Raw genomic sequence first — 26,679 nt, 5'->3', positions numbered from 1 at the left:
CACCTTACGAGTAGAGTGGGCCTTAACAGACTTAGGACACGGCAAGCCTGCCGTAAAATACGCATGCTGGAGAGTGAACCTGATCCAGCGCGTCTGCTTAGAAGCAGGACACCCAATTTTCTTGGGATCATACAGGACAAACAGAGAGTCCGATTTTCTGTGACGAGCAGTCCTCTTCACATAGATTTTCAGAGCCTTTACAACATCCAAGGACTTGGATGAAATTGAGGAGTTAGTCGCAACTGGCACCACAATAGGTTGGTTAATATGAAATGCCGACACAACCTTCGGAAGAAACTGCTGACGTGTCCAAAGCTCAAATCTATCTTCATGGAAGATCAAGTGTGGGCTTTTACATGACAAAGCCACCAACTCCGACACACGTCTAGCAGAAGCTAAGGCAACAAAGTGACAGCCTTCCACGTGAGAAACTTGACCGCAACCTCCTGTAGAGGTTCAGACCAGTCCTATTGGAGGAACTGCAACACCACGTTAAGATCCCAGGGCACCGTAGGCGGTACAAAGGGAGGTTGGATGTGCAGAACTCCCTTTAAAAAAGTCTGAACCTCAGGGAGGGCAGCCAACGGTTTCTGGAAGAAAATAGATAGAGCCGAAATTTGGACCTTTACGGATCCTAACCTCAGGCCCATATTCACACCTGCTTGCAGGAAGTGGAGAAAACGTCCCAGTTGAAACTCCACCATAGGAAACTTCTTGGACTCACACCAAGACACATATTTTTTCCAAATATGATGGTAATGTTTAGACGTTACTCCTTTCCTAGCCTGTATCGGTAGGAATAACCTTGTTCGGAATGTCCTTCCGAGCTATTATCTGGTGTTCATCCTCCATGCCGTCAAATTTAGCCGTGGTAAGTCTTGATAGGTAAACGGCCCCTGCTGCAGCAGGTCCTCCCGAAGAGGAAGAGGCCTCGGCTCTTACAGCAGTAGATCCAGAAGATCCGCATACCAAGCCCTTCTCGGCCAGTCTGGAGCAATGAGGATTGCCTGAACTCCTGTTCTCTTTGAGTTTGAGAACTCTTGGAATGAGTGGAAGTGGAGGAAACACGTACACTGACTGGAACACCCACGGAGTCACTAGGGCATCCACCGCCACTGCTTGCGGGTCCCTCGACCTGGAACAATACCGCTGAAGCTTCTTGTTGAGACGAGAGGCCATCATGTCGATTTGGGGTACGCCCCAAAGATCGGTTACCTCCTTGAACACCTCACTCCCCTGGATGGAGATTATGTCTGCTGATGAAGTCCACTTCCCAGTTGTCTACTCTCGGAATGAAGATTGCTGGCAGCGCCAATGCATGTTTTTCTGCCCATAGGATGATTCTTGTTACCTCTGACATTGTAGCTCTGCTCTTCGTTCCACCTTGTCGGTTTATGTAAGCCACTGTCGTTACGTTGTCCGACTGTACTTGAACGGCCCGATTTCTCAGTAGATGGGCCACTTGGAGAAGACCGTTGTAGACGGCTCTCAGTTCCAGAATGTTTATCGGCAGGCCAGCTTCCAGACTTGACCACCTTCCTTGGAAGGTTTCCCCTTGAGTGACTGCACCCCAGCCCCGGAGACTTGCATCCATGGTTAGAAGTATCCAGTCCTGAATCCCGAACCTGCCGCCTTCCAGAAGGTGAGGTACTGTAATTGCAGCCACCAGAGGAGTGAAATCCTGGCCTTTGGTGACAGACGTTTTCTCTGGTGCATGTGTAGATGGGATCCCGACCACTTGTCCAGGCGATCCAGTTGGAAGGACCGAGCGTGATACCTCCCATACTGCAGAGCCTCTTAAGGTCACCATCTTCCTCAGAAGGCGAATGCACTGATGAACCGACACCCGGGCTGGCTTCAGGACATCCCGGACCATTGATTGTATCACCAATGCTTTTTCCTCTGGAAGAAACACCCTCTGCACCTCCGTGTCGATGATCATTCCCAGAAAGGACGACCTCCTGGTTGGTTCCAAATGTGATTTTGGGATATTCAGAATCCAACCATGTTCCTTGAGAAGCTGGGTCGTGAGAGCTATTGATGGCTCCCTGTAGGGTAGCTCTGTCTGCCGGCAAAGCTGGCAAGCCCGATATGAAGAACCGATGAGGAGGGAGATCTTGAAATTCCATCCGGTACCCCTGGGACACAATATCTAGTACCCAGGGGTCCAGGCTGGATGACACCCAGACATGACTGAAATGTCTGAGTCTCGCCCCCACCGGCCCTACCTCCAGGCTGCGCTGTCCATTATCATGCAGAAGACTTTGGCGCACCTGAAGCAGGCTTCTGTTTTTTGGATTTTGGTTGGCCCCCTCTAAAGAAGGTGTTGGCCGGTTTGGTCTTTCTTGGTTTAGAAACCCGAAAGGACTGAGATGCAGGTGAAGAAAAAAGTTTCTTCGTAGCAGGAGCTGCTGAGGGAAGAAAAGGGGACTTACCCGCTGTAACCATGGAGATCCACGCATCCAATGCTTCCCCAAAGAGAGCCTGACCTGTGTAGGGTAGGGTCTCCACAGGTCTCCTGGATTCCGCGTCGGCAGACCACTGGCGCAGCCACAGTCCTCAACAACGGATGTGGAAGAAATTCATGCAGGCATTGAACCCAGGTCTTTCATGGATTCCACCATAAAATCCATAAATCCTGAGTGTTACGGAGAAACAATTCAATGTCCCTCTTATCTAACGTATCCAAATCCTCTAGTAATGTGCCTGACCACTTTACTATAGCTTTGGAAATCCATGCACAGCAAAAGTAGGACGGAGTATCGCCCCTGAAGCTGTGTATATGGATTTGAGAGTAGTATCAATCTTGCGATCAGCCGGCTCCTTTAAGGTGGTTGATCCTGGGACAGGTAAAACCACCTTTTTTGAGAGTCTGGATACAGACGCATCCATTTTGGGTGGGTTTTCCCATTTTTTTCTATCCTCAGGAAAGGGGAAAGCAACCAGAACCCTCCTAGGGATCTGGAATTTTTTCTTTGGATTTTCCCATACTTTTTCAAATGTAGCATTTAATTCATTGAAGGTTAGCAAGGCTTCTTATTGTCAGTGAAGTAAGCCTCCTCAACCTGTTCAGGTGTTGTGTCAGTAATATGCAACACATCTCTAATAGTCTCTATCATCAACTGCACCCCTTTTGCAAGAGATGCGGCCCCCCTGAGCGCGTACCCATCACCGTCTGCCTTGTCAGAGTCGGTATCCGTGTTTTCTTGCATGATCTGGGCAAGAGCATGTTTGTGGGAACCCACAGAGGGGGGTCCTGAGGTAACAGAACCAGACCACACAGCCATAGAATTCTGTAAAACCTGATATGCAGATTCATTCTGAGCAACCCTAGCAGAAATCTGAGAAATCATAGTTTTGATAGAGAATAACCACTCCGGCTTCCTTGCTGGTATCTGTGCTACAACAGTGCAATCTTGATTACATGGAATGAGATCATCCTGAGAGGACATGTCCTCAGCTGCATATGACACAGAGTCCCTGGACATAGCTGACTGGAGACCCCAAACACTATACACACACACACACACACACACACACACACACACACACACACACACACACACACACACACACACGGTAGGTTAGACAGAGTTTCCCCCCTGAGAATGGCAAGAGAGACACAGAGATCAGAGCCAACCCACTCACAGCGCTGTTATATATAAAGGACACCCCTTATCAGCGCCCACTGTGTACTGTAATAGTTGCACAGATCTAATTCACCACCTCCCCCCCCCCCTTCTACAACCCCCTGGTACCGCACAGGATAGCTGGAGTTGCTTGGAGGGACAGCTCTGTCAGCGTCTTTGTACAGGAACTGCAGGCAGGAAAATGGCGCTGAACGCTGCTGGGTCCGCTCTGAGGAGAAGCTCCGCCACTTAAAGAGGGCGCGTCTTCCTGCACAAATTCTTTATACTGGCCTGAGGACTCCGTCGCAAGGCGGGGGATTCCGTCCCCTGTTGAGCGTCTGAGTACGGAGAATTGTGATGCTAGCCTGTGGATTCAGTCTCTGGTTAGCGTCTGTGACCAGTGTAGGGTATTAAGTCGCTGGCTCAGGACACCCCTCAAAGCGCCAACACTGTGTGCCGCTGAGTCTTCCCAGAGCGCAGCCGCTCAGAGCTGCGCTCCTACCCTTGTGCCGCCATATCTCGCCTCTTCTGATCTTCTGGCTCTGTAAGGGGGTGGCGGCATGCTGCCGGGGTGAGCGATCCCCTGTGGCGGTGGAACATTCGATCCCCTTAGGAGCTCAGTATCCTGTCAGCTGAGATAGTGGCTCAGACCCCGCAGGGCAGACACTACTCCCCCCCCCCCCCCCTTAGTTCCTCGAAGCAGGGAGGCTGTTGCCAGCAGCCTCCCTGTAAAATAATAAACTCTAAAATAAACTTTTACTAAAGAAGCTCTGTAGAGTTCCCCTAGCTGTGACCGGCTCCTCCGGGCACATTTTCTAAACTGGGTCCGGTAGGAGGGGCATAGAGGGAGGAGCCAGCCCACACTCTCAAACTCTTAAAGTGCCAATGGCTCCTAGTGGACCTGTCTATACCCCATGGTACTAATGTGGACCCCAGCATCCTCTTGGACATAAGAGAACGTGGAATGAACTGCTTGTGCTCATTATATGAGGAAGCTAAAAGATTTCTGTACAGATCATTTCCCACATTAGCAAATAAACTTTGCAGGGAACAGTATTTCCTCAATATAGATCTGTGTTGGGTTTGTCTTCCGTAACAGCCAAAACTCACACTTTTCTTTTTCTTTCACAGTAAAAATCATGGGTGGTATGTACATGTATAGCTTTTTGATGCATTTTGTTGTGCACATATACAACCTCATCAGAGAAACAGTGAAGGAGCATTTAACTATTGTTATATAGGGGGTAATTCCAAGTTGATCGCAGCAGGATTTTTGATAGCAACTGGGCAAAACCATGTGCACTGCAGGGGAGGCAGATATAACATGTGCAGAAAGAGTTAGATTTGGGTGGGTTATTTTATTTCTGTGCAGGGTAAATACTGGCTGCTTTATTTTTACACTGCAAATTAGATTGCAGATTGAACACACCACACCCAAATCTAACTCTCTCTGCACATGTTATATCTGCCTCCCCTTCAGTGCACATGGTTTTGCCCAGTTGCTATCAAAAATCCTGCTGCGATCAACTTGGAATTACCCCCATAGGGTCCAATTCAGAGTTGCATGCAAGGTAGGTGCATTTATATTAATCAAAATGACAAGTACCTGAAAAACGCATGTTGACTGCCAATTCCATCATTCATAAAAAACAAAAAAACAACCATTTAACACGTTTTAAGAACCTCCAGTACTTTGCTTATAGTCACTAATAATCTTCTGTACTGTCCTTCTATCTTACTTGCAACGTTTTGGTATTAAGGAGGGTTTTGCCACTTTTCCTGCACTCCTGCCAGGTCACCTTTTGTAGAAAAAAGGCACCACGTTGCGCGATTCCCGTGAATTACAATTTTTAATTAAATCTCACATTTGTCAGGTTCACACATGGGGGGTAATTCTGAGTTGATCGCAGCAGGAACTTAGGGGGTAATTCCAAGTTGATCGCAGCAGGAGTTTTTTTAGCAGTTGGGCAAAACCATGTGCACTGCAGGGGAGGCAGATATAACATGTGCAGAGAGAGTTAGATTTGGGTGTGGTGTGTTCAATCTGCAATCTAATTTGCAGTGTAAAAATAAAGCAGCCAGTATTACCCTGTACAGAAATAAAATAACCCACCCAAATCTAACTCTTTCTGCACATGTTATATCTGCCTCCCCTGCAGTGCACATGGTTTTGCCCAACTGCTAAAAAATTTCCTGCTGCGATCAACTTGGAATTACCCCCTTTGTTAGCAGTTGGGCAAAACCATGTGCACTGCAGGGGAGGCAGATATAACATGTGCAGAGAGAGATAGATTTGGGTGTGGTGAGTTCAATCTGCAATCTAAATTGCAGTGTAAAAATAAAGCAGACAGTATTTACCCTGCACAGAAACAAAATAACTAGAGATGAGCGGGTTCGGTTTCTTTGAATCCGAACCCGCACGAACTTCACTTTTTTTTTCACGGGTCCGAGCGACTCGGATCTTCCCGCCTTGCTCGGTTAACCCGAGCGCGCCCGAACGTCATCATGACGCTGTCGGATTCTCGCGAGACTCGGATTCTATATAAGGAGCCGCGCGTCGCCGCCATTTTCACACGTGCATTGAGATTGATAGGGAGAGGACGTGGCTGGCGTCCTCTCCATTAGAATAGATTAGAAGAGAGAGAGAGAGAGAGAGATTGTGCAGACAGAGTTTACCACAGTGACCAGTGCAGTTGTTGTTAAGTTAACTTTTATTTAATATATCCGTTCTCTGCTATATCCGTTCTCTGCCTGAAAAAAACGATACACAGCAGTCACACAGTGTGACTCAGTCTGTGTGCACTCAGCTCAGCCCAGTGTGCTGCACATCAATGTATAAAAGCTTATAATAATTGTGGGGGAGACTGGGGAGCACTGCAGGTTGTTATAGCAGGAGCCAGGAGTACATAATATTATATTAATTTAAAATTAAACAGTGCACACTTTTGCTGCAGGAGTGCCACTGCCAGTGTGACTAGTGGTGACCAGTGCCTGACCACCAGTATAGTAGTATATTGTTGTATACTATCTCTTTATCAACCAGTCTATATTAGCAGCAGACACAGTACAGTGCGGTAGTTCACGGCTGTGGCTACCTCTGTGTCGGCAGTCGGCACTCGGCAGGCAGTCCGTCCATCCATAATTGTATAATTATATACCACCTAACCGTGGTATTTTTTTTTCTTTCTTTATACCGTCGTCATAGTCATACTAGTTGTTACGAGTATACTACTATCTCTTTATCAACCAGTGTACAGTGCGGTAGTTCACGGCTGTGGCTACCTCTGTGTCGGCAGTCGGCAGGCAGTCCGTCCATCCATAATTGTATTATTATAATATATACCACCTAACCGTGGTTTTTTTTTCATTCTTTATACCGTCATAGTGTCATACTAGTTGTTACGAGTATACTACTATCTCTTTATCAACCAGTGTACAGTGCGGTAGTTCACGGCTGTGGCTACCTCTGTGTCGGCAGTCGGCAGGCAGTCCGTCCATCCATAATTGTATTATAATATATACCACCTAACCGTGGTTTTTTTTTCATTCTTTATACCGTCATAGTGTCATACTAGTTGTTACGAGTATACTACTATCTCTTTATCAACCAGTGTACAGTGCGGTAGTTCACGGCTGTGGCTACCTCTGTGTCGGCAGTCGGCAGGCAGTCCGTCCATCCATAATTGTATTATAATATATACCACCTAACCGTGGTTTTTTTTTCATTCTTTATACCGTCATAGTCAGTCATACTAGTTGTTACGAGTATACTACTATCTCTTTATCAACCAGTGTACAGTGCGGTAGTTCACGGCTGTGGCTACCTCTGTGTCGGCACTCGGCAGGCAGTCCGTCCATCCATAATTGTATTATAATATATACCACCTAACCGTGGTTTTTTTTTCATTCTTTATACCGTCATAGTCAGTCATACTAGTTGTTACGAGTATACTACTATCTCTTTATCAACCAGTGTACAGTGCGGTAGTTCACGGCTGTGGCTACCTCTGTGTCGGCACTCGGCAGGCAGTCCGTCCATCCATAATTGTATTACAATATATACCACCTAACCGTGGTTTTTTTATACCACCTAACCGTGGCAGTCCGTCCATAATTGTATACTAGTATCCAATCCATCCATCTCCATTGTTTACCTGAGGTGCCTTTTAGTTCTGCCTATAAAATATGGAGAACAAAAAAGTTGAGGTTCCAAAATTAGGGAAAGATCAAGATCCACTTCCACCTCGTGCTGAAGCTGCTGCCACTAGTCATGGCCGAGACGATGAAATGCCAGCAACGTCGTCTGCCAAGGCCGATGCCCAATGTCATAGTACAGAGCATGTCAAATCCAAAACACCAAATATCAGAAAAAAAAGGACTCCAAAACCTAAAATAAAATTGTCGGAGGAGAAGCGTAAACTTGCCAATATGCCATTTACCACACGGAGTGGCAAGGAACGGCTGAGGCCCTGGCCTATGTTCATGGCTAGTGGTTCAGCTTCACATGAGGATGGAAGCACTCAGCCTCTCGCTAGAAAACTGAAAAGACTCAAGCTGGCAAAAGCACCGCAAAGAACTGTGCGTTCTTTGAAATCCCAAATCCACAAGGAGAGTCCAATTGTGTCGGTTGCGATGCCTGACCTTCCCAACACTGGACGTGAAGAGCATGCGCCTTCCACTATTTGCATGCCCCCTGCAAGTGCTGGAAGGAGCACCCGCAGTCCAGTTCCTGATAGTCAGATTGAAGATGTCAGTGTTGAAGTACACCAGGATGAGGAGGATATGGGTGTTGCTGGCGCTGGGGAGGAAATTGACCAGAAGGATTCTGATGGTGAGGTGGTTTGTTTAAGTCAGGCACCCGGGGAGACACCTGTTGTCCGTGGGAGGAATATGGCCGTTGACATGCCAGGTGAAAATACCAAAAAAATCAGCTCTTCGGTGTGGAGGTATTTCACCAGAAATGCGGACAACAGGTGTCAAGCCGTGTGTTCCCTTTGTCAAGCTGTAATAAGTAGGGGTAAGGACGTTAACCACCTCGGAACATCCTCCCTTATACGTCACCTGCAGCGCATTCATAATAAGTCAGTGACAAGTTCAAAAACTTTGGGTGACAGCGGAAGCAGTCCACTGACCAGTAAATCCCTTCCTCTTGTAACCAAGCTCACGCAAACCACCCCACCAACTCCCTCAGTGTCAATTTCCTCCTTCCCCAGGAATGCCAATAGTCCTGCAGGCCATGTCACTGGCAAGTCTGACGAGTCCTCTCCTGCCTGGGATTCCTCCGATGCATCCTTGCGTGTAACGCCTACTGCTGCTGGCGCTGCTGTTGTTGCCGCTGGGAGTCGATGGTCATCCCAGAGGGGAAGTCGTAAGCCCACTTGTACTACTTCCAGTAAGCAATTGACTGTTCAACAGTCCTTTGCGAGGAAGATGAAATATCACAGCAGTCATCCTACTGCAAAGCGGATAACTGAGTCCTTGACAACTATGTTGGTGTTAGACGTGCGTCCGGTATCCGCCGTTAGTTCACAGGGAACTAGACAATTTATTGAGGCAGTGTGCCCCCGTTACCAAATACCATCTAGGTTCCACTTCTCTAGGCAGGCGATACCGAGAATGTACACGGACGTCAGAAAAAGACTCACCAGTGTCCTAAAAAATGCAGTTGTACCCAATGTCCACTTAACCACGGACATGTGGACAAGTGGAGCAGGGCAGGGTCAGGACTATATGACTGTGACAGCCCACTGGGTAGATGTATGGACTCCCGCCGCAAGAACAGCAGCGGCGGCACCAGTAGCAGCATCTCGCAAACGCCAACTCTTTCCTAGGCAGGCTACGCTTTGTATCACCGCTTTCCAGAATACGCACACAGCTGAAAACCTCTTACGGCAACTGAGGAAGATCATCGCGGAATGGCTTACCCCAATTGGACTCTCCTGTGGATTTGTGGCATCGGACAACGCCAGCAATATTGTGTGTGCATTAAATATGGGCAAATTCCAGCACGTCCCATGTTTTGCACATACCTTGAATTTGGTGGTGCAGAATTTTTTAAAAAACGACAGGGGCGTGCAAGAGATGCTGTCGGTGGCCAGAAAAATTGCGGGACACTTTCGGCGTACAGGCACCACGTACAGAAGACTGGAGCACCACCAAAAACTACTGAACCTGCCCTGCCATCATCTGAAGCAAGAAGTGGTAACGAGGTGGAATTCAACCCTCTATATGCTTCAGAGGTTGGAGGAGCAGCAAAAGGCCATTCAAGCCTATACAATTGAGCACGATATAGGAGATGGAATGCACCTGTCTCAAGTGCAGTGGAGAATGATTTCAACGTTGTGCAAGGTTCTGATGCCCTTTGAACTTGCCACACGTGAAGTCAGTTCAGACACTGCCAGCCTGAGTCAGGTCATTCCCCTCATCAGGCTTTTGCAGAAGAAGCTGGAGGCATTGAAGAAGGAGCTAACACGGAGCGATTCCGCTAGGCATGTGGGACTTGTGGATGCAGCCCTTAATTCGCTTAACAAGGATTCACGGGTGGTCAATCTGTTGAAATCAGAGCACTACATTTTGGCCACCGTGCTCGATCCTAGATTTAAAGCCTACCTTGGATCTCTCTTTCCGGCAGACACAGGTCTGCTGGGGTTGAAAGACCTGCTGGTGACAAAATTGTCAAGTCAAGCGGAACGCGACCTGTCAACATCTCCTCCTTCACATTCTCCCGCAACTGGGGGTGCGAGGAAAAGGCTCAGAATTCCGAGCCCACCCGCTGGCGGTGATGCAGGGCAGTCTGGAGCGACTGCTGATGCTGACATCTGGTCCGGACTGAAGGACCTGCCAACGATTACGGACATGTCGTCTACTGTCACTGCATATGATTCTCTCAACATTGATAGAATGGTGGAGGATTATATGAGTGACCGCATCCAAGTAGGCACGTCACACAGTCCGTACTTATACTGGCAGGAAAAAGAGGCAATTTGGAGGCCCTTGCACAAACTGGCTTTATTCTACCTAAGTTGCCCTCCCACAAGTGTGTACTCCGAAAGAGTGTTTAGTGCCGCCGCTCACCTTGTCAGCAATCGGCGTACGAGGTTACATCCAGAAAATGTGGAGAAGATGATGTTCATTAAAATGAATTATAATCAATTCCTCCGCGGAGACATTGACCAGCAGCAATTGCCTCCACAAAGTACACAGGGAGCTGAGATGGTGGATTCCAGTGGGGACGAATTGATAATCTGTGAGGAGGGGGATGTACACGGTGATATATCGGAGGGTGAAGATGAGGTGGACATCTTGCCTCTGTAGAGCCAGTTTGTGCAAGGAGAGATTAATTGCTTCTTTTTTTGGGGGGGTCCAAACCAACCCGTCATATCAGTCACAGTCGTGTGGCAGACCCTGTCACTGAAATGATGGGTTGGTTAAAGTGTGCATGTCCTGTTTTGTTTATACAACATAAGGGTGGGTGGGAGGGCCCAAGGATAATTCCATCTTGCACCTCTTTTTTCTTTTCTTTTTCTTTGCATCATGTGCTGATTGGGGAGGGTTTTTTGGAAGGGACATCCTGCGTGACACTGCAGTGCCACTCCTAGATGGGCCCGGTGTTTGTGTCGGCCACTAGGGTCGCTAATCTTACTCACACAGCTACCTCATTGCGCCTCTTTTTTTCTTTGCGTCATGTGCTGTTTGGGGAGGGTTTTTTGGAAGAGACATCCTGCGTGACACTGCAGTGCCACTCCTAGATGTGCCCGGTGTTTGTGTCGGCCACTAGGGTCGCTAATCTTACTCACACAGTCAGCTACCTCATTGCGCCTCTTTTTTTCTTTGCGTCATGTGCTGTTTGGGGAGGGTTTTTTGGAAGGGCCAACCTGCGTGACACTGCAGTGCCACTCCTAGATGGGCCCGGTGTTTGTGTCGGCCACTAGGGTCGCTAATCTTACTCACACAGCTACCTCATTGCGCCTCTTTTTTTCTTTGCGTCATGTGCTGTTTGGGGAGGGTTTTTTGGAAGGGACATCCTGCGTGACACTGCAGTGCCACTCCTAGATGGGCCCGGTGTTTGTGTCGGCCACTAGGGTCGCTTATCTTACTCACACAGCGACCTTGGTGCAAATTTTAGGACTAAAAATAATATTGTGAGGTGTGAGGTATTCAGAATAGACTGAAAATGAGTGTAAATTATGGTTTTTGAGGTTAATAATACTTTGGGATCAAAATGACCCCCAAATTCTATGATTTAAGCTGTTTTTTAGTGTTTTTGGAAAAAAACACCCGAATCCAAAACACACCCGAATCCGACAAAAATAATTCGGTGAGGTTTTGCCAAAACGCGTTCGAACCCAAAACACGGCCGCGGAACCGAACCCAAAACCAAAACACAAAACCCGAAAAATTTCAGGCGCTCATCTCTAAAAATAACCCACCCAAATCTAACTCTCTCTGCAAATGTTACATCTGCCCCCCCCCCCCCTGCAGTGCACATGGTTTGCCCAACTGCTAAAAAATGTCCTGCTGCGATCAACTTTGAATTACCCCCATTGCTAGTAATGCGAGATTTATGCTGCCAGTTCACTTTTGCAAGCACACTTCTGATTGAATTTAACCCTTAGAATAAAGTAGCTTAAAGTAATTTTATGAAAATGGCCAGTGGCAGTGAGATTAGCAAAGTTGATTTCATTCAAAACAATAGGGATCCGGGGATTTAATTCAAAGGTTAAGGGGCCTATTTAGCAATAGTTCATAGGGATTCACAAATACAAAAATTCATATTCTTTATTTTTCATCTTTTCTGTTGTTTAAAAGATGATTATCCTTTCTTAAACAGAATATGTACAAAGAAAACCATAATTTGTTAGTACACAAACAGGTTCTTATATAACCCACCAAGAACTGGTGGGCTGTATCATATGGTTACACAGCAAAGTTTGCCTGGGGTCAGGAGGATGGGAAAGTAAAAAAATAGAAAATATGGGGATATGTGTGTACTGGACAGTGTGGATGTAATTGGATAGGAAGTTTATGAAGGTTATATGGTTGGTTTCGGAATTTCATAAGCTTGCCTGAAGAGGTGAGTTTTCAGAGAACGCTTGAAGGTATGGAGACTAGCGGAAAGTCTTATTGTGAGTGAGAGGGCATTCCACAGATTGGATACAGCCCGAAGGATGTCCTGCAATCGTGAATGGGAGTGAATAATGAGTGTGGATGAGAGACGTAGATCTTGTGAAAGCAGGAGAGGTCAGGTTGGGAGATATTTTGACATAAGCAAAGAGATATACGTTATGTAGAGATGTACCCACTTAAGGTGATCATTCCGAGTTGTTCGCTCGTTAGCTGCTTTTAGCAGCCGTGCAAACGATAAGCCGCTGCCCTCTGGGAGTGTATTTTAGCTTAGCAGAAGTGTGAACGAAAAGTTCGCAGAGCGGCTACAAAATAATTTTGTGCAGTTTCAGAGTAGCTCCAGGCCTACTCAGCTCTTGCGATCACTTCAGACTATTCAGTTCCTGTTTTGACGTCACGAACACGCCCTGCGTTCGGCCAGCCACGCCTACGTTTCCCCAGCCACGTCTTCGTTTTTATCTGGCACGCCTGCGTTTTTCCGCTCACTCCTTAAAAACGGTCAGTTGACACCCAGAAACGCCCACTTCCTGTCAATCACTCTGCGGCCAGCAGTGCGACTGAAAAGCTTTGCTAGACCTTGTGTGAAACTACATAGTTCGTTGTAATAGTATGATGCGCGTGCGCATTGCGCTGCATACGCATGCGCAGAAGTGCCATTTTTTTTCCTGAACGCTGCGCTGCGACCGAAATTTGCCAGCAAACAACTCGGAATGACCCCCTAATACAGATACAGTTGAGATGCTTACATTAAATTGCCTGTAATTGCTCTACGTTGTGTATGCATGTATTGGCCATTGTGCAGTCTGCTAAAAATTGTGATGTCCAAATGCAGAGAGAGTTGAGACACAATTGCATCTTATAACTACTGTAACTCACTGATGATATAAGCTTGTTGTACCTTAGTGATATCCCATTTATATTATAGACTCGTAACAAGTTGGCAGTCCAAAACAGAGTATGACATAGGGGGTTATTCAGAGTTGGTTGCAATCTTGTGTAAATGCAGATTGGTTGCATATACCCAGCCACATTGCGCAATGCTATCGCATTAACAGGTGGCGGGCTGCGACGCAGCGTTGGTGGGCAAGTGACGTGGGAAACAGTGCAGTGGTGCAGGCGTGTCATGTCTGTTTTCGTGGGGGGAGGTGGATGATGTCGCCTGCATTTCCTGTGACGGGAAACATGGCGCCTGTATATGCAGCCTGGCTCCTGGCTGCGCATGCAAGGGTCGACCTCTATTTGCCACTTTCTGCTGTGCGATCATAATTGAATTGCAGTCGCATCGCTGGGTGGCGCTACACATGCTACGAGGCCTTACGGCAGCTCCCAGCATGCAATTTGATCAGTAGTAACTCTGAATAATCTCCATAGTCTAAACAATAAACATAGGAAAATCCGAAAACAAGGAATTGTATATAGAAAAACAATTTAGATTTTTTTTGTTTTTACTTAACAGCTGAACTGATCCCAGCGATATTGTCTAGCTACTTTACTGAGAGCACATATCTAAAATAGTCCAGGAAATATTATTAATGTGTATACAAGCACCATTCTAATTTTTTAAAACAGAATACACAATTATGTGCAATACATGAGTATAAGGAAAGCTGTAGACAGTAAGGGACTGATTCAGAGATAATGATAATAATAATCATAATAATAATAATAATAATAATTGTTATTTACGTACAGTGCCTTGCTAAAGTATTCACCCCCCATTTTTCATGTTTTGTTGCCTCACAACCTGGAATTAAAATAGATTGTTTGACGGTTTGCATCATTTCATTCACAGGACATGCCTACAACTTTGAAGATTTTCTTTTTTATTGTGAACCAAACAACAAATAGGACAAAATAACAGAAAACTTCAGCGTGCATAACTATTCACCCCGCTAAAGTCAGTACTTTGTAGAGCCACCTTTTGCGGCAATTACAGCTGCAAGTCGCTTTGGTTAAGTCTCAATGAGTTTGCCACATCTTGCCACTCAGACTTTTGCCCATTCCTCAAGGCAAAACTGCTCCAGCTCCTTCATGTTGGATGGTTTCCGCTTGTGAACACCAATCTTCAAGTCTGACCTCAGATTCTCAATTGGATTGAGATCTGGACTTTGACTAGGACATTCCAACACATTTAAATGTTTCCCCTTAAACCACTCTAGTGTTGCTTTAGCAGTATGCTTCGGGTCATTGTCCTGCTGGAAGGTGAAACTCCGTCCCAGTCTCAAATCACAGGCAGACTGAAACAGATTTTGATCAAGAATATCCCTGTATTTAGCATCATCCATCTTTCCCTCGACTCGAAACAGTTTCCCAGTCTACTGCTGCTGAAAAACATCCCCACAGCATGATGCTGCCACCACCATGTTTCACTGTGGGGATGGTGTTCTTGGGGAGATGGTATGAGTTGGGTTTGGGCCAGACATAGCATTTTCCTTGGTGGATGAAAAGTAAAAAATTTTAGTCTCATTTGACCAGAGCACCTTCCTCCATACATTTGGGGGAGTCGTCCACATGCGTTTTGGCAAACTCAAAACGTGTCTTCTTCTTTTTAACACTAAGTAATGGCTTTTTTCTGGCCACTCTTCCATAAAGCCCAGCTCTATGGAGTGTATGGCTTATTGTGGTCACATGCACAGATACACCAGTCTCTGCTGTGGAACTTTGCAGCTCCTTCAGGGTTACTGTACCTTTGGTTTCTTTGCTGCCTCTCTGATTAATGCCCTCCTTGCCCGGTCTGAGTTTTGGTAGCCGGACCTCTCTTAGCAGATTTGTTGGGGCACCATGTTCTTTTCATTTGAAGATGATGGATTTGATGGCGCTCCGGGGGATCATCAAAGATTTGGATATTTTTTTATAACCCAACCCTGACTTGTATTTCTCAACAACTTTGTCCCTGACTTGTTTGGAGAGCTCCTTGGTCTTCATGGTGTGATGCCTCTTGCTTATTGGTGTTGCAGCCTCTGGGGCCTTCATTTCACTAATTATGTGACTTCTGAAGGTAATGGGTTGCACCAGAACTTTTGATGGGCTTCATAGCAAAGGGGGTGAATACATATGCACATGCCAGTTTTCAAAATTTTATTGATAAAATTATTTTTTATATACATATTTTCTCTTTTCACTTCACCAACTTAGACTATTTTGTGCATATCCATCACATAAAATTCAGATTAAAAACATTTAAATTACAGGTTGTAATGTAACAAAATAGGTAAAAAGCCAAGGGGGGTGAATACTTTAGCAAGGCACTGTAACACTTTTCTCCCAATAAGCCTCAAAGTACAGTACTTTACATTTGACTTTACACCAGAAAATACAAATAAGCTTAACAAAGGACATTAGTGAAATGCTGAGTAAACAGCAAAGTCTTGAGTCTGTTTTAGAAGGTTTGCATACCTCCCAATTAGAGATGAGCGGGTTTGGTTCTCCGAGATCCGAACTCTCCCGAATTTCACCTATTTTACATGGGTCCGAGGCAGCCTCGGATCTTCCCGCCTTGCTCGGTTAACCCTAACGCGCCCGAACGTCATCATCCCGCTGTCGGATTCTCGCGAGATTCGTATTCTATATAAAGAGCCGCGCGTCGCTGCCATTTTCACTCTGCATTGGAGATTGCACGGAGAGGACGTGGCTGCGTTCTCTCTCTGAAAAGCTCCGTAATCTGTGCTCAGTGTGCTGCAAATATCTGTGCTCAGTGTGCTGCAAATATCTGTGCTCACTGTGCTGAAAATATCTACGTTCTCTGCTTGAAAACGCTCCATATCTGTGCTCAGTGTGCTGCAAATATCTGTGCTCAGTGTGCTGCATTGTGGGGACTGGGGACCACCAGTATATAATTATAGTAGTACAGTACAGTAGGCCATTGCTGTATCTTGCAGCTCTGTGTCAAGTATACTATCTCTGTGCTGCATTATTGCGAGCTGTATATAGTAGGACAGTGCAGCATTTTGGTGACCAGCAGTATACATATAGTACAGTACAGTAGGCCATTGCTGTATCTTACAGCTCTGTGTCAAGTATACTATCTCTGTGCTGCATTATTGTGAGCAGTATATAGTAGGACAGTGCAGCATTTGGTGACTAGCAGTATACATATAGTACAGTACAGTGGGCCATTGCTGTATCTTGCAGCTCTGTGTCAATTATACTATCTCTGTGCTGCATTATTGTGAGCAGTATACAGTAGGACAGTGCAGCATTTTGGTGACCAGCAGTATACATATAGTACAGTACAGAAGGCCATTGCTGTATCTTGCAGCTCTGTGTCACTTCTAGTATCCTGATCAGTGCTCAATATCTGTTGCATTGTTGTGACCAGTATGTATACTGTACTGTGCGACGTATGTTATACACCTGGTGATTTTATACATCCTGTAATCTGTACTGATCGATGTGTGAGATACACCTGGGGATTATACACCCTGTATACTGTACTGTGCAACATTTGTGATACACCTGGTGATTATACACCCTATATACTGTACTGTGTGATGTGTGAGATACACCTGGGAATTATACACCCTATATACTGTACTGCATGATGTGTGAGATACACCTGGGGATTATACACCCTATATACTGTACTGTGCGATGTGAGTTATACACCTGGGGATTATACATCCTGTAATCGGTACTGAGCGATGTGTGAGATACACCTGGTAATATCTGTGCTCAGTGTGCTGCATTGTGGGGACCACCAGTATATAATTATAGTAGTACAGTACAGTAGGCCATTGCTGTATCTTGCAGCTCTGTGTCACTTCTAGTATCCTGATGAGTGCTTAATATCTGTGCTCAGTGCCAGTTCTGCATTGTGGTGACCAGTATACTACAGTACAATAGTCCAGTGCTGTTCTCGCTGCTCAGTGTCAGTTCTCCGTAGTATCATCAGTGATCAGTATAATCAGTTCTCAGTATAATCAGTGCGCTGTTAGACGTGTGCCCGTTTTCCGCCATTAGTGCAGTGGGATTTAGACAATTGATGAAGTTATTGTGTCCCCGGTACAAAATCCCATCTAGATTCCACTTCACTAGGCAGGCGAGATTTTACCAATTAATATCAGTGATTTATAATTATTAATTACAGTGATCTTGCCAAATAATTCCAGTGATTTGGACATTTTCTTCCAGTGATTTGGACCAATAATACCATTGATTAGAACGAATAATTCCAGTGATTTTGTCATTTTCTTCCAGTGATTTGGACCAATAATACCATTGATTAGACCGAATAATTCCAGTGATTTTGTCAATTTCTTCCAGTGATTTGGGCCAATAATACCATTGATTAGAACAAATAATTCCAGTGATTTGGGCCAATAATACCATTGATTAGAACAAATAATTCCAGTGATTTTGTCATTTTCTTCCAGTGATTTGGACCAATAATACCATTGATTAGGACAAATAATTCCTGTGATATTAAGGTGTTTGTGTCGCTTAGCTTTGCCGTCCAGCGACCACAGTGCACCTCTTTTTCTCTTTTCTTTTCATGTGCTGTTTGGGGCCAATTTTTTTAAGTGCCATCCTGTCTGACACTGCAGTGCCACTCCTAGATGGGCCAGGTGTTTGTGCCGCCCTCTTGGGTCGCTTAGCTTAGTCATCCAGTGACCTCGGTGCAAATTTTAGGACTAAAAATAGTATTGTGAGGTGTTCATGGAAATTGTGGTTATTGAGGTTAATAATACTATAGGATCAAAATTACCCCCAAATTCTATGATTTAAGCTGTTTTTGAGGGGTTTTTGAAAAAACACACCCGAATCCGACAAAAAATTTTCAGGGAGGCTTTGCCAAAACGCGTCCGAATCCAAAACACGGCAGCGGAACCGAATCCAAAACCAAAACACAAAATCCGAAAAATTTCCGGTGCTCATCTCTACTCCCAATATCTTGGAAAATAGATGTGTAACTTCTCACATGCCTGAAAGGGGGCGGGCCTCTGTATAAAAAGGGACATGTCTTTGTGGGTAAACCACGATCCCGAGCCATGCCTACCATTTTCATCAGTGTGGGGGCAGGTCCAGCACTCCATGAGCTGCTGGTATGCCCTCAATCCTTATGTCTCCTGTGAACAGACGCTGTACACATGCGCACATCATCTATTCACAGCTCCAAGTGGCCCCCACAGATCGTTGCAACATGACTGACAGTCAGGCAGTGTTTGTGGGAGGTAACTGGGAAGTGATGACTCAAACGCAGGTGTATCGCGACCATTTCAGGGGTGTGCACAGCTTGCAACATTTTCATATTTTCGTACAGCTGCTGCACACTGAATTGCAGCTGCGGAGGCAGGGCCGGTGCTAGGGTGTTCGGCGCCCCCCTGCAAACTATAAATTTGCGCCCTCCCATACAAAGGGAAAGCGCACACAATGCTTTTACACATAATTCTCCCTGTAGTAGTGCCGCTTACACACATAACGCCCCCTGTGGGACATGTTCCACTTATACACAACGTCCACTGTAGTAGTGGCACTTACACACGTAACTTCCCCTACAGCAGTGACGCTTACACACGTAACACCCCCTGCAACAGTGACGCTTACACACATAACGCCCCCTGTACCAGTGACGCTTACACACGTAACGCCCACTGTACCAGTGACACTTACACACGTAACGCCCACTGTACCAGTGCTGCTTACACACGTAACGTCCCCTGTACCAGTGACTCTTACACACATAACGCCCACTGTACCAGTGCTGCTTACACACGTAACGTCCCCTGTACCAGTGACGCTTACACACGTAACGCCCCCTTTACCAGTGCCGCTTACACATGTAACGCTCCCTGTACCAGTGACGCTTACACTCGCAACACTACCTACAGCAGTGCCGCTTACACAGGCAGTGCCTCCTATACCAGTGACGCCTGCACACGCAACGCTCCCTGTAGCAGTGACGCTTACACACGCAACGCCCACTGTACCAGTGACGCTTACACACGTAATGCCCCCTGTACCAGTGACGCTTATACAAGATGCAACGCCCCCTGTACCAGTGACGCTTACACACATATACACAGTGCCCCCCACATTACACCCAGCACATGACATTACACCCAGCACATGACATTACACAGCCCCCCCATATTACACCCAGCACATGACATTATACACAGCCCCCCATATTACACCAAGCACATGACATTATACACAGCCCCCCCATATTACACCCAGGACATGACATTATACACAGCCCCCCATATTACACCCAGCACATGACATTATACACAGCCCCCCCATATTACACCCAGCACATGACATTATACACAGCCCCCCCGTATTACACCCAGCACATGACATTATACACAGCCCCCCCATATTACACCCAGCACATGACACTATACACAGCCCCCCCATATTACACCCAGCACATGGCATTAGACACAGCCCCCCCCCCCATATTACACCCTACACATGACACTATACACAGCACACATACCCCCCTCCCCTATATTACACTCTGTACCAGCTTACATATTATTATACACCCCCCCCCCCCCCCCCCCCCTTCCATATTACACCCAGTGCATATACACCCAGTGCCACAGTACATAGAGCTGACCTAAGGACAGTGTGGGAGGGAACACCCAGTGAGAGCCGAGGAGCTGCTGCTGCTGGGCTGATGATACACACTGCTGAGTGTGGTGGGAGGGGCCAGCCACAGGGAAGCAAAGCCCTGCTTCTTTCAGACGGCATCTCAGTGTGCACACAGGCTGCCTTGAAGTCTCCCGTGAAGGCCCCGCCCCCCGGCCTCTCCGGACTTGTAGCGGGGGGGCTGACAAGGTTTGCGACACACAAGGGGGGGGGGGGTAGGGGAAAGCATCATGCTGCCGGCCCTGCTGCCTGTCAAACAGTGTGACAGGCACAGCAGCCGGCAGCAGCAGTAGGGGCCCAGGTGCAGCAGCGGGGATGCAAAGCAGGTAGGCGCCTCTCCAATCCTGGCGCCTACCTGCTTTGCATCCCTTTGCTGAGCGGGTAGCGCCGGGCCTGTAGCGGAGGCATTTGCGCACATCTGAGTTAGGCCTCAAGTATTTAGTATATTCATTTTCATTGTACATATATATTGCTGATTATTGAACACACAGTATCGTCATATAGATGTTTCACTAAGGATGCAATTTTGTTGTATCAAAACAATATGAGCTGATTCTGATTCTGTGGTTTTAATGCACAGAAGCACTGGTATATCTATAATGAGTGCAAAGTGTACGGTTTCCGGAGTGGCTACATGTGACGTTACGCAGCCTCTCCGAAAATGCCCGCCACCAATCGTGTCTCCCAAACGGCGTGACGACACCCCACCCCCTCCACTGTAAATCTCACTGTGGCAGCATCCTTCCTGGATGCGGTCGCAATGTGTAAGGTTACTCACATGCACAATGGCCGATGCTCGTGCGCAGACATCCTGGATGCGCCCACTGCATGCAAACGCGTGGCTGCGTCCAGGTCGGAATCAGCCACTACATTTATACATACCAGCCCAATGCAGACAGGTGGCACTAAGAAGGAAGAAGCTGCTGTGGTTGAGCATGCGCAGCCAGCAGCTCCCGCCGAACATTCTGTATGAGAACTACGGAGATCTCTGATGAAGTAGCCCCGCAATCGCAGTAGTGGCTTTTGCTGAGACTGAAACTCAGCTGCCTCTGGCTCTAAAATATAAAATTCAGGTCATCAGGGAGGTATCCAGGTACTTGGAACCCCCCCCCCTTGTGTGCACCACTGAGGTGGGTATTTATATACACAAAATGGTTCTGGGCGTGTTATGGGAGTGCCTTGTGCGTGTCGCTGAATTGGCTGTGTACACAGGCATTTTAATCACTTACATTGCGGGTCATACTTAGATAGGGAATCTGCATCTACCATAGTGCTGGTGCAGGGTTTGATGGAAGGTGGTGTACCAATCGGTATTATAGCATCTACAGGCTTGCACAGTTAGAAGCACTGCAGGCTGAAACCCTTACCCTTGTAAACCAGGGTAAGGGCTGAAACTAGCATTAGCATATAGTCACAGACATGACTGCGGCATAAGACGCTACAGTGATTGTATACTAAGTGTACATGTACTTGTGTACATGTGACTAAGCACTTGTGTAACTCACAATCAGTCTCGGGGGCCTATTTATCACCATCTGCATCCAAGGATGCGGATGTGAGGTGATAAATCGCCCAAATCCGCACTGTGATAATTGATGTATCAGTTATCGCATGCAGGGACAGAGCTTGCGAGCATGGTCTGTCCCTGCGATGCCTGTTCACCGCTTCATTGGGGTACTTTTTGTGAACAATACCCCGATATTCTGCTGCGCATGTGCTGCCACAGCTACCAGAGCTGCTGGGTCCCCTCCCCCCCCCCCCCCCCGCCGTTTTGCAGTGTCACTTTACTGCAGCGGGTTTCACAGTGCAGCATATGGAGGAGCCGGTGATCGGTGCTCCTGTGAAAGCTGCCGGGTGCCGGGTCCTCCATATGCTGCACTGTGACCGCCGCTGCAGTAAAGTGATGCTGCAAAATGGCGGTATATTTACCGTGTCCACACTGTGGGGAGGAGGGGGGGGGGGAAGCTGCAGACAGGTAAGTATGTTTTTTTTTTTCGTTTTTGTCAGGGATCAGCCTGTGTGTCCGTCGGGTCCCTGTACAGCTTTCTCTGCCAGGTGGCAGAGAAAGTTGGGCAGAAGGCAGCAGATCCCAATGCTGCCCTGTGATTTTGCCAGCCTAAGCTGATGAAATTATCACAGGGCTCACTGCAATTTTTTTTTTCACATTTTCTTTTTAGTAAATTTAGCCCAGATCGCACTTCCCATTATAAGTATGGGAAATGCGATGTGGGTTACTAAAAAAAAAAAGTGAATTAAAGGGTTTGGAGCAGGTTTTCATAAAAACTGCTCCAAAAGCCCTTTAATACATTTAAGTGATACTAAAATAATGTGAAAATGGTCTGAAAACACCTTTTTATTCACTTTTTTTTGTAAAAATAATGTTAATAAATAGGCCTCTTAGTCATGTGTACTCGTCTCAATTCAATAGTCTCAATTGACCTCAAGAAAAAAAGACAAATACAATAATAAATTATTGTCATCTAGGGTGTTTTCCAGCATGATGTAAAGAGCCCATGTGGAATGTTGAAAAGATTCTTGTTGGAAAGACCAAGGGCTTGATACAGAGGTGCATGCTGTTGCATGTGCAGCTGCAGTTTCATTTGCACTGAACTTGCAAAAATCTGCTAATGACTCAGCTGCTGTCTTGTACACAGAGATGCCCACTGCCAGAGTCTCACATGAGCTACTCACGCACATAAGTGGAACCATCAGGTGCATATCAGTCACATCATGGCCTATGTTCTGTATTATGGCCCTCATTCCGAGTTGATCGGTCGCAAGGCGAATTTAGCAGAGTTACACACGCTAAGCCGCCGCCTACTGGGAGTGAATCTTAGCTTCTTAAAATTGCGACCGATGTATTCGCAATATTGCGATTACTAACTACTTAGCAGTTTCTGAGTAGCTCCAGACTTACTCTGCCTGTGCGATCATTTCAGTGCTTGTCGTTCCTGGTTGACGTCACAAACACACCCAGCGTTCGCCCAGGCACTCCCACCGTTTCCCCGGCCACTCCTGCGTTTTTTCCGGAAACGGTAGCGTTTTCAGCCACACGCCCCTGAAACGCCGTGTTTCCGCCCAGTAACACCCATTTCCTGTCAATCACATTACGATCGCCGGAGCGAAGAAAAAGCCGTGAGTAAAATTACTTTCTTCATAGTAAAGTTACTTGGCGCAGTCGCAGTGCGAATATTGCGCATGCGTACTAAGCGGATTTTCACTGCGATGCGATGAAAAATACCGAGCGAACAACTCGGAATGAGGGCCTATGTTCCTGCAGTGGCTTATGTGCCCGATTCAGACCTGATCGCTGGTGTGTATTTTCGCACAGTGGGTGATTATCGAACTACTGCGCATGCATTTGCACCACAATGCACACGCACATCACCAAACAGCGACAAGATGGTGCAAAAATTTTGATTTCACAGGCATTCGCCAGGTGATTGACCGGAAGCGGACGTTCGTGGGTAAAATACAGGCGTTGGGCCAATTTTCACTCCCCCAGGGCGGTGACTATCTGATCGCAGGACAGTGTAATTTGCAGCACAGCGAGCAGGTCTGAATCAGGCCCTATGTGCTGTATTATTTTTCTATCCGTGCCAATGTGTTTTATTATTTTCCTGTTAGGGCCGATAAGTGCACGTTGATAATGCACCGATCAATCAGCTCCAATATGCAAATTGACAGGAGCTGATTGGCTGGTGCATTATCACCTTGCACTTATTACTGCTTTATTATTTTTCTATCAATGCCAATGTGAGTGTGTTTTTCCCTATCTGTGTTTTCCCTATCTGTGTGTGTGTTATTTCCTACAGCGGGGTCAGTAATGCAATGTAGGGTATAGAGGGGTCGGTAATGTAGTGTAGGGTACAGAGGGGGGTCAGTGATGTAGTGTAGAGTACAGAGGGGTCAGTAATTTAGTGTAGGGTATAAATGGGTTAATAGTTTAGTGTAGGGCATAGAGGTGTCAGTGATTTTTTTGTAGGGTATCGAGGGGTCAGTAATGTAGTGGCGGGTATTGAGAGGTCAGCGATATAGTGGCGGGTATAGAGGAGTCACTAGGGATACTAATAATTTTTTGTTAGGGGGGGTCACAAAATTTATCTTGCCTCCAGGCAACTGGGATGAAGTTACGCCACTGCATGAATATACCTAAAACCTGGAACGTTGGGGGTGCCTCGAGGACTGCATTTGAGAACCTCTGCTCTAAGGGATCAATTCAATTAGATGTGAGTTTGCAAAAGTGAACTCGCAGCATAAAACTCTTATAAATACCAGCAATGTGTAAACCAGAGAAATAAGACAAAGACTAACTAGTTGAAACGCGTTGGTGGAGTATGTGAGACTTTGGAACACCACTGGTACCAGTTCTTCCAGCCAGTTTAGCGGTGAGATATCCCGGGTTAAACATCTTATGTTACTGTTGTACTGTGCTGCATTCCATCTGTTTTGCTGGTTTCCTATTCGTGGTGAATTACCATAATTGGCTTTTTAAGTAATTTTATAATAAATTTATATGAATCTTCACACGTCCCTTCGTGTTTATGCTTAATACCGAGCCTAATACGAAGCCAGGAAGTGTATGAAGACGGAAGGATGGCCTACTGAAAAAGAAACCGTTATATGGAAGAACGACGTCTTTCAAAGTAAGCACGAATGTGAGCATTTGTTTCTATAAAGATTGTACGAGATTATCCAAGATATTCTTGTACCGGGTGGAAGAGACTTCACTTTCAGAGGCTTTAAAGAAACCTTTATATGTTTTTTCTGGGGTACTTTAAAGTAAGCACACATGTGAGGAGCCTCCTTTTTCCTCAAGCACCAGGGTGAACCTATACAGATAGAAACACACCCATAAAGCCACCACAGTATAAGGAATCCTGGAAGAAGTCACCTCCTTATTACCCATTGACTCTGGGATCTTAAATTGAATCTCTGTATACCACTTGTGTTTTTTTGCATATTACCTTATGGACTTGGATCTATATGAGAACCATTTATAAGAAGTTTCTGGACTTTCCCTACGTTCTCCTATGGACATTTGACCACTGCGGCAACTCATCACGGTAACCGCACAGTGTTTGCGCCACCAGCGGGTTCCTATCCCACTGTTTGTTATTGTAATTCTTCCCAGGTGTGTGTGGTGACACACCAGGATAGGATCCCACTAAAGGCAGCAGCTAGAGTGCGCAGGAATATACCTTACATAAGTCGTAGTAAGATTTAATTAGAAATGTCGATTCACAGGAATCGCATCAATGTGGCTGCTTTTTTCTACAAAGAGTGACTTGATAGAAAGCATGAAAAGTGGTGAAAAGTCTCCTCCTGAACCCCAAAAAGTGGCAACTAAGATAGGACAGTATAGAATGTGGTTAGTGACCATAAGCAAAGTACTTAAAAGGTGTCACATGGTTTATTTTTAAACATTTTTGAATGGTGGAAATGATAGGCAACAAGTGTTTTTCAGTACAGTATGTTGTGGCACATTACAATGTGTTTTGATACAATTTTGTAAAATTGTTGGGGAAAAAATCTTTTAGCTCCAGTCTGCAAGTTCGAAACGCCTTTCTCATGTACACCTCACCTTGTCCTACATAATTTAAACATCATTTAACCCATTTTGAGCTCTTTTGAGAACAATCATAATCACCTGGAAAATGACATATCTTTGTTGGACAAACCTATCTAAAATCCTCCAAATGCATGATTGTGAAGGATGTTCCAGAAGTTCTGTGTGGAGTCCCAACATTTTAACCTACTCAGGGGGATGCGATCATAAGCACGAAAAAAGGGAAATTGCTTAAAAAATACAACATAATTTTGGAATTGAATGTAAATGGAAGTCTTTGTGTAAATTTGCAATGAAAAGAACTCACAGGACCCAACTTTGCTCCTAATTGAATTGAATGAGCCCCATCACCAGCAAAGAAAAAAAAAAAAATATCCTGCCAAAGAGCTTTTCAACCTTTTGTAAATCATCTATAATTTAAAACACCTTTTAAGGATGGACTGCTCGTGGGCCAGAGCTGTGTGCTTGCCCTCCAGACTGAAATATGCCTACCAGCCCCTGCAAAGAGTATTTCATGACTGCAAGTAATTCAACTGCAGAACATCACTATCGCAGCATTGGAAGTACTATGACTAAGGTAAGATCACATTGCCCTTCCTATCAGTGTTTCGTGAATATAAAGACTTATATAACACCATGCTCACTAAAATGAACTCTTTTCTTTGTTCCACTATGAGCAACTCAATGAAAACATAGATATACTTTATGAAAAGATTTACTGTCCACCGCAGAAATGGATATTACCCAGTACTGGATGAACAA

The 26,679-nt window shown here is 46.0% G+C and overlaps 1 long non-coding RNA gene across 1 annotated transcript in view; it reads left to right on the top strand.

Annotated features, from left to right (window-relative positions):
• Positions 1-20,386: 20,386 nt before the first annotated feature.
• Positions 20,387-26,679, top strand: part of LOC134911408 (uncharacterized) — a 69,481-nt gene continuing 63,188 nt past the window's right edge. The window contains exon 1 of the long non-coding RNA XR_010176542.1: positions 20,387-20,537. This is a non-coding gene — a long non-coding RNA (uncharacterized LOC134911408). The remainder of the gene's footprint in view (positions 20,538-26,679) is intronic.

This window comes from Pseudophryne corroboree, chromosome 4, assembly GCF_028390025.1.
Source record: "Pseudophryne corroboree isolate aPseCor3 chromosome 4, aPseCor3.hap2, whole genome shotgun sequence".
Lineage (NCBI taxonomy): Eukaryota > Metazoa > Chordata > Amphibia > Anura > Myobatrachidae > Pseudophryne > Pseudophryne corroboree.
The sequence above is the reverse complement of the archived record's forward strand: the minus strand, read 5'-3'. Positions and strand labels throughout refer to the sequence as shown.